This window comes from Natrix helvetica, assembly GCF_964273705.1.
Source record: "Natrix helvetica genome assembly, chromosome: Z".
Taxonomy (NCBI): domain Eukaryota; kingdom Metazoa; phylum Chordata; class Lepidosauria; order Squamata; family Natricidae; genus Natrix; species Natrix helvetica.
This window is the reverse complement of record NC_138554.1, coordinates 23873874-23883213: the sequence shown is the minus strand read 5'-3', so window position 1 is coordinate 23883213 and position 9340 is coordinate 23873874.

Below are 9340 nucleotides of genomic sequence, written 5' to 3'. Positions count from 1 at the left end.
CATCAAAATTCAGACCCTTGGCAACTGATTCATATTTATGATGGGTACAGTGCCCTAGGGTCCTCTGATACTTTTTGTAACCTTATGACAAGCGAAGTTAATGTGGAAGCAGACTCACTTAACAACCATGTTACTAGCGTAACAACTGCAGTGATTCATTTAAAGACTCTGGCAAGAAAGGTTGTAAAATGGGGCGAAATTTATTTAAGAAATGTTGTCGCTCACTTAGTGAGAAAACTCTGGGGCTCAATTGTGGTCATACATTGAGGACTACCTGTAATACATCAACTTGCCTAGGATGCACTGTCAGCAGGCTCTAACTGCATATTAGTTAAAGAGTGGATACACGCAGATCTAGTCCTTGTTTCAGCATGTTGTACGAAGATCCAGAACTTGAGATCCCAAAGGATAAGTAACTGAAATCACAATAGCTCCTGCCTGTTTACACTATATGTGTAATAAAGCTGAATCAGGTGCCTCCTGTAAAGGATCGAAACAATCCTTCATAGGAGACACAGACTCCTGGGGATAATTTCTTTTTCAAATCTTGCTAGATAACCCCGAAGCCTGACCTCACCTAATTCTAATCATGGGACCTTTCACTTGAACCCCAAGGACCTGGCGGGTCACGCTAGAGCCCCACACAGCCATGTGATCATGGGGGATAGTCTCGCAACTCCTATTTAACAACGCATATCAAAGCCCTTTCAACATGTCAGCCCTTAAGGCCCTGGAAGGCCACACGGGGGTGCTGCAAAGTCACGTGCCTAGAAATAATACTTGTATGCCCTGCCTAATCACAGCCATCCGCCTCACAGGTCTCAGCCCCCTTCAAACTACAGCGGCGTTTATGCCCCGCCCCTCCCAATAAGCCAGCCCTCTTACCTCCCAGGCCTCCCCCCTCCCTCCCACTGCGCATGTACGAGACTAACAGCTCCCTTCTTCGTTCCTTCCTTTTGCCCTCACCCTTCCAAGAGTCTCATCTCTCTCCTCCTCCTCCTCCACCTCCCACCCCTCCCCACTCCGCGCCCGACCCGCTCGGGCGGAGCCTGGCTGAGGGGCGGCGCGGGCGGGTTGCCATGGCAATGTTCCATCGCTGAAGTGTCATGCAAAACCACATCCTTCGTTCAGTTTGTCCCGCTGAAGCCGGTTGCCACGGAGACAGTTTTCGGAAAGGAAACTGGCAAAGGCGGGGAGATCGAGGGGGGACAGCAAGAGGGGAAGCCCGAGAGAGGGTGGGGAAGGAGCAGGCAGGAGCCTGGTAGAGACGCGGGGAAATCTTGCACCACCCGAGTGATTGGGAGGAGAGAGCGAGAGAGAGAGAGACATACACACAAACACACACACCACACACACACCACACCACACACACACTGTATGATTTATGTAGCATTTCTGCTGGGCTGGCAAGATATCACAAGCCACTCTTTGCTCTGCTTTCTGCTAATATAGTCGCTCCCAGTGCCAGAGAATTAATAACAGAATTATGTTACTAATTAATAAATTACTAAACTTATTTGCCAGCCATCTCGCAGTTGGAGGTGATTCTAAGCGGCTTGGGATGTGGTAAAATATGCAGATTAAAACCAGTATAAAGCCGGATAAAATTACAAAAAAAAAATCAAACAAATCAAAAACCTTGGGTTTGGAGTGGAGAGGTGATGGTGGTGCGTTCTTCTGTTTTCTGCACCAACCAAAAGCTCCAACCAAAAGCTTCTCCTTCAGGACTCCAAGCCAACCTGCATAGCCAAGTTTTAAAGCTTTTCCTGAAGGGTGAGGGCAGATCCCACCTCCTGTGGCAAGATGTCCCAAAGGACATGGCAAGAAAGGCTCTTCTGGATCCCACCAGCTGAAATTCCTTAACTGATGGGATCTGCAGTAGAACCATTTCTGCCAGCATGAATGGGGCAGGCCAGTCCCATTGGGGAAGGACAGTCCTGCAGATATCCTTCCGCCGGATGCCAGAAAGAGCTTTAAAGTAATGACCAAGACCTTGAATTGCATCTAGAAGCAGATTGACCCTCAGTGCAGTGGTATTTATATGTGCCACCCTAGCAGCTTCCAAAACTGTGCCCCTGCAATCTTCTAGGGTAGCCCCATGAAGAGTGCTTCGCAGTAGTCCCAGGTTTGAAATAACCAAGGTGATTTGAGTGACCCTGGTCCAGAAAAAGACACAGTTGGCGCACAACACAAAGTTGTACAAAGGCTCTTCTAGCCATGATTACCACTCACCTTTGGGCAGGAATCACAAGTCTAGAAGAAACCCCAAGTTGTGCAGTGGGTTTGTCTCAGGTAATGCAACCCCATCCGGAACTAAAGATTAGGATGAGGGGCGTCACAGTTGTGACAACAGTTTTGTTGGAAACTTCCTTAGGGACATTAAAGACGATGTAAGAAGCAAATTTCAAAAACAGATGGACAGAGAATGTCCTGGATATAATGCCCATGCATTGCATTCTTGCATGTTATGGTCCTCATGACTTTGGGGAGACCCAGAACCTGGTAATGGACACCTCAGTTTATCCCAGTTGCAAGGGATTAGTTACTAAAACATATTAAATGGGGTCCATTAAAACAGGGAGAGGCAGATTTGTGTGAAACTACAGCCTTGATAATGAGAAGTTTTTCATTTGCCCATCAGCTTAAAGGAAAATAAGAGCTTCAGACTGTGGATATTGTTAATTTAGAGCACCACAAATCTACATCAGAATGTACGGATTGTGAAAAGACCACATCTTTCCATTTTTAAAATAAAATTTTTAGAATACACAACTCTCCATTAATTTGTGTACTGTCTTTCTTCTAGAAACTCCAAGTATACTACTACTTTTTCTGATTTCCTACTATAGCCTTGTGAGGTAAATTGGGCTTGGAGGACTCGTGTGTATAAAATCCGTGTCTAGGAGTAGATTTGTATAGAGGTCTCCAGTTTTGCTCCCAGCCTTTAACTATTATCTCATCCTGGTTCTCACATTAGCCTGAAGAGAGACAGGATTGAAATGTAGTGAAAGATCAAACATTGCACATGTCACTGAGAGTATCATAAAACAGGAAATATCACCTCATCCACTGACCTTTGCAGAAATATAAGATAGATCTGAATGTTGGCTATACAAAAGCACATCTAAATTGTATATTTATATTCAAATGTTTAATCCTGTATTTCTTCACTAAATTGTGTTGTTTATTTAAATCAGAATGTTTTTATTGAAATTTCTGGTGTAGATTTCATACAGATAATCTCCACATCAGTCTTAAAATATCACATTTGGTCCCATGATATAGAAAGGAAACTGAGGTTAAAACAAGCTTTTAAAGGGAATCTGATTTCTGAGAACTTGCTACAAATAACAATTGTGGAAACTATTATCATGAAAAAATGGACTCTTAAATTTGGGCTGGATCAACTTGAATTCAGATTCTATAATTCTAATCAAAGCTTCTCATTCTTCCCTGTATTTATAATAAAAAGAGAAGAATTTAGAATGACAGTGTTTTTATGGGGTTCAATCCTTGGATTTTTATTTGAAATAATTCCTTTGGTGACCAGTAATTGCTGGACCATTCAATCAAGTCACTATATTTTTTATGAATGATGCAGTAAACTGTGAAATGATTGAAATATTGTATTATTCCTAACTGCAGGTGCTGGATTCTTCTTAAATGATTTCCTACATTTAAGAAATGACTGCAAATGAAAACAACAACACAGAAGAAAATAGACTCGGCTATAACTTTTCTCACTGATGAGTTAGTCCTTTATTTGAGAAAAGGGGACTAATAATTATGAAAAAGGTCTTAAAATGGAGGAAAAGGAAAGAAAGAAAGGAAAGAAAGAAAGGAAAGAAAGAAAGGAAAGAAAGGAAAGAAAGAAAGAAAGAAACTCTACTTTCTAATCATCTTTTCAGCAACCTGCATCAAATGGGAATAATACATGTCTCTTGTGATTGGTGCTTACCAACTAATTCCCAGAATTCTCATCAAGGCTATCTATGCTGGCTGTGGAATACTGGGAAGTGAAATTCTAACACCTGGAAATTGCCTTTTTCGGAAACTGTGTCTTTTATCTTGTAATGTCTTTATCACTGTACCTGTTACTTATTTCCAAAGAAATGGGTACTTTGCCAATTCATTCTGTTTCATCTTATTTTCTTGCCACCTGTTCATTCTCCACATTTGTCAGTCCTTTTATCTCACAAAGCACAGCCATATTCCAGAAGAGGTAGCACTTGCTAAGAATTTCTTAAATCTGCATGACGAAAGAAAGGTAGCTTGTATATGTAAAAATTGTGGTAACTTTGTTTAAAATAAGTTGAAACATCTAATGTGATTTATTCATTCCATTCTTTCTTGATGAAAAGGTGTGATAGCAATCTAATCAGTAAACAAAAAACCTTTTACTATCTTTGGGCATGTTGGTACCAGCAGTAAATTTGATGATAGTATGTTTGTTAAAGGTATAGCTCATTTAGGAGCTTCAGATAGCATACACAACATACATAGCATTTCTGTGAAATAGGTTGGGCTAATGTGATTGAATGATAACTTCAGTCTGGCTTTCCCTGCTCTATCCAATATCTAAAGTATTAAATATATCATATATATTAAGAGACAATCTGCAGATAAGCCGGGCCACTTTTTGTCAGGATATATGTGGAATATACATAGTTTTATTGTGTAATCCCATGATTGTTTAAATCTTAACATTGGGGATAATGATTGGGTCCATCCATTGCACAAAACAATTAAGTGTTTAAAATATGGGTTTATTTAATTAATCACAGCAAACTGAGTCCTTAAATGTCATTGAGCAACAATTCAGAGTTTAACATACTTTTTCCCATGAACATTAAATATGTCCAATTTTCAGAGATTGCCTGGAAAGAGAGTGCACAAGCCTCTAGTTTTCTTGGCACTTCTTTTCAGAAGTAGTTTGCCATTGTCTCTTTCCTAGGGCTGAGAGAAAGTTACTGGCCCAAAGACTCCCAGCTGGGTTTGTGCCTAAGGCAGAACTAGAACTCTTGGTCTCCCAGTTTCTTGTTTGGTGCCTTTACCACTACACCAAATTGACTCTCAAAGTACAAATGCTAGGATCAAAGAAAAGCTAAACCAAAAAACTATGAAGCACCTTTTGGGTTAATATATTGTTAGAATGGGATGGCATGTTAAGACTGCAAAAGTAGATGGAGTTAACTTACCTTTCCATTGAAGCAAAATTTGTCCTATTCAGACAATTTTTTTGCATATGAATTGGTCTGACTGCTCAGTTGGATAGGCAATTATGCATGTTTTTATAGAGGATGGAATTATGTTTGTAATTAATCTCCCGGTACATCATTGTTAACTACCTTGAGCTGTCAAGAAGACAGTAAATAATTGTATGAAAATAATCAAATTGTCTTAACTACTAGAAATCTAATATTACAAAGCACACTGTTATTTTTATACACAGCAGTAAAGTGCCTTTGGATATTTTCCCTGAAAGTGATGCAGTCTTGTAAAGTTGTTAACCAGAAATGCAATAGTGGAAGGTTTGGTTGAATGTAACAGGCAACTAGTATGAACAGTACTTTGTACACTATTTTTTCTTTCTCTCCAAAGATCACCATTAAAAAAAAACCAAATCCCTCTGTCTATTTCTGGCTATCTCTACCTCTATACATTTACTGAGCATCAGATCCAGGTAGCAGAAATCCATAAAACCCCTGATTGATAGCAAAGAGAGGCAGAAAATATTAATCCCTCATTGCCATCTAATGGTCAGCCTGTATTTTTGCAGCTCAAGAAAATAAGCCTTACTTCAGGATTAGATTTCCTCTTTTATAACCAGGTATAGCAACAGCCTTAGAATCTTAACAAATCTTACCAAATTTTGGGGTGGTTTTACAAATGACAATGAAAATCTGTGATTTGCAGATTTCTAAAAGCATTTCTTTGTAGAATCTCTGGTTAATTATTATTTACCCCAATAAAGCAATGTACTAATAGCTTCTAACTGGGATCTGAACAAATTCGTTATTCAGAAACTGCTGTGCCACAGATATATCAGGAGCACAACAAGAATTCTTGATTAGAATTATCTTGCTGACTGAAATTTTTGGATTGCAATCTCAGTGCACCTGGATGGTACCCAATTTGTTTAATGCATGATTGATTTCTTAATTAGACTTATTTAATAAAGATAACAATGACTTGTTTATTAAGAGTCTTTCTCACCTAGTTGTGGTTCTTTGAAAGACACTCACCAAACTACCATGTTTCCCCCCAAATAAGACTGGGTCTTATATTAATTTTTGCTCCAAAAGACACATTAGGGTTTATTTTCCAGTCAAGTTTTATTTTCGGGAAATACGGTACTAAATGCGCCCATCTGGCTGACAATCTTAACTGGGGTTTATTTTGGGGGTAAGGCTTATATTACGAGCATCTTGAAAAAAACCATGCTAGGGCTTATTTTCTGGGTGATCTTATTTTAGGGGAAACATGGTACCTATGGTATTGGATTACTTAAGTGGATAGAAACTTGAAATAAAGTATTTAAATGCTTCTTTTCTATGGGTCTTTCTGAAATTGCTTTAAAATATAATTATTTTCATCCATTAAATTGTATATGTATAGTGATTGACATTATATGGCAAGGAACTTTTAGTTTAGAGGCTCTAAATTTACATTATAATGTAATTATAATAGAATTTTATAGAATATGTTTTATTCTATATCTGTACTGTGCTTAGCTATAACTGCATAATATATAAAACTCCTACTAATACTAATGACTAAATGGATTCTCTGCGTTCAGAGATAATGTACCACTGAACAGCAGCTGCTAAGGATAAGTGGTTGGCCACTATTAGAGTACTGAATTAAATTTTAGCCTAGCAACATTTCTCTCTGTGTGTCTATTATATTTCTGCACCTTTCCCCTTCAGTTCTTCTCCAGTGCAGTAGACATATTTTCCTGCCAGGAAAAATAACTGCCAGCTGAGGTTAATCTAAGGAGGAGAATTACAGTCCATGAAAAGACATGCCAGAATAATATCAGCTTGCTTTTATGGTGTCCAAAGTCTATGTGTATGTATTTGTTTAAGAATCAAAAAGCTGGAATTAAAAAAAGCCCTAAAAATAAAAGACCATAGGTAGTCCTTAATTTACGACCACAATTGAGCACAAAATTTCTGTTGCTAAGTGAAACATTTGTTAAGTGAGTTTGCCCCATTTTACAACCTTTCTTGCTACAGTTGTTAAATCATTGTAGTTCTTAAATTGGTCAAATTAAGGTCAAATTAAGTAAATCTGGCTTCCCCATTGCTTTTGCTTGTCAGAAAGTCACAAAGGGTGATCAGGTTACCCCCTGGACACTGCGAATGTCATAAATATGAGTCAAGCATCTGAATTTTAATCCCATGATCCTCGGGATGCTACAACAGTCCTAAGTATGAAAACTGTTCATGAATCCCTTTTTTTCAGTACCAATGTACGGTAACTTTGAATGGTCACTCAATGAACTGTTGTTAAGTCAAGGACTACCTGTAGTGATACCTGACTCTGGAGAATTGTTAGATAGAATTTGGTTTGGGCTGTCATGCTCTGAAAACAAGATGGTGACCCAGCTTATCAAATGGAGCAGAGAGGGTGACCCCATTTTGAACTCACATAGAGAATGCAATCCAAATAAAACATGAATGTTCAGAAGCATCCTGTTGACAACCAAGCATATATACTGTCACAGATTTTCCAGTTGTAAAATAGGGATATGAAAGCTGGGCCATGTCAAAAGTTGAACAAAGGAAAATCAAATAGTGGCACTGGAGGAAATTGCTGAGGACTGAACCAATGGTTTGGTCCTTGGTGAGGTAAAGGCAGATTGCTCATCAGAAACACTGAAAATGAAGCTAAAGTTTAAATCGGGGCTGTCAAACCCGATTTCACTGAGGGCCGCACCAGGGTTGTGATTGACCTCAGATGGCTGGGGTGGGGGGCATGGCCATGGTGCGGATGGCCAGCTCGACATCACTTGTGTTGGGGCACCTTTGGTGGCCAAATGCTAAGGTAGGACTTCCCTGAGACCCTACCTCACTCTCATTATAATCTCTTTCCTTCCTTTCTTTTCTTCTTCCTTCCCTCTTCCTTCTCCTTTCTTCTTCCCCCCCTCTTTCTTTTTCCTTCCTTGCTTTATTCCCATCTTCTTTTCCTTTTCCTTTCCCCTTTCCTGTCCCTTCTTACATGCTCAAATGCAAAAGGGGAAACATTTCTCCTTTTGTTTTGTTTTTAATTTGTTTTGCTAGTCCTCTGCCTGTGAAAACGGAGCCCCTCCACCCCAAGCTCATTTTTTTCTGCCAGAGACACCATAGGCTGGTCTTTTACTGTTTCCAGGCAGGCCAGATCTAAGCACCCCATAGACCAGGTCCGGCCCTCAGGCCTTGAGTTGGAAACTCCTGGTTTAAATAGTTTGGACACAAAAGGCAGAAATCATTGGAGAAGATCCCGATACTGGAAAATGGAAGGCAATTGAAAAGAAAATGCAATTAGACCTCCACTTAGTCATTCATTTGACAACCATTTGAAGTTACAATGGCCCCGAAAGAAATATGAATCATATGACTGATTTTTGCGCTTATAGCTGTTACCACATCCCCATGTGACATGATCAAAATTTGGGTGCTTGGCAACCAGCATATATTTATGATGATTGTAATGTTCCAGGGTCATATGATTGCCATTTGAGGTCTTAGTTGGTGTCTGACAAGCACACTTAATGGGAGTAAGCTAGATTCAAATAATGATTGCATGATTCGCTTTTAACAACTGTAATGAATCCCTTAACAAACACAGCAAAAAAGATTGTAAAATCAGTTGTGATTCAGTCAACAACCGCCTAGCTTAGCAACATAAATTCTGGTCTCAAATATGGTCTTAAGTATGGACTACCTTGAGCAGAGAAGACAATGTGGCTGGATATCTGACCCATGCATGGCATTACAAGAACTCAAAGGAGCCATTCTTGACACCCAATCTTGGGACAAATGAAGCCCATCAAGTCACGAAGAATTGGAACAGTCTGATCAGAGGTGAATCCAACAGGGTGCCCAATATACTATACCAGTGATAGCTAACCTTTTTCGCCTTGGCTGACAAAAGCACGCGCGCACCCTCCCCCATAATTTAATTGCCCCGCGCTGTGTCCCCTGCACTTGTGTGAGTGATACCCCCCCTATCCTGCACATGCGCACATGGCTTTCTTAGAGCCTGGGGAGGGCAAAAACAGCCTCCCCTTTCCCCCAGAGGCCCTCTGGAGGCCAGAAAAGGGCCGTTTTTGACTTCCGGTGGACCGATAGGTCCG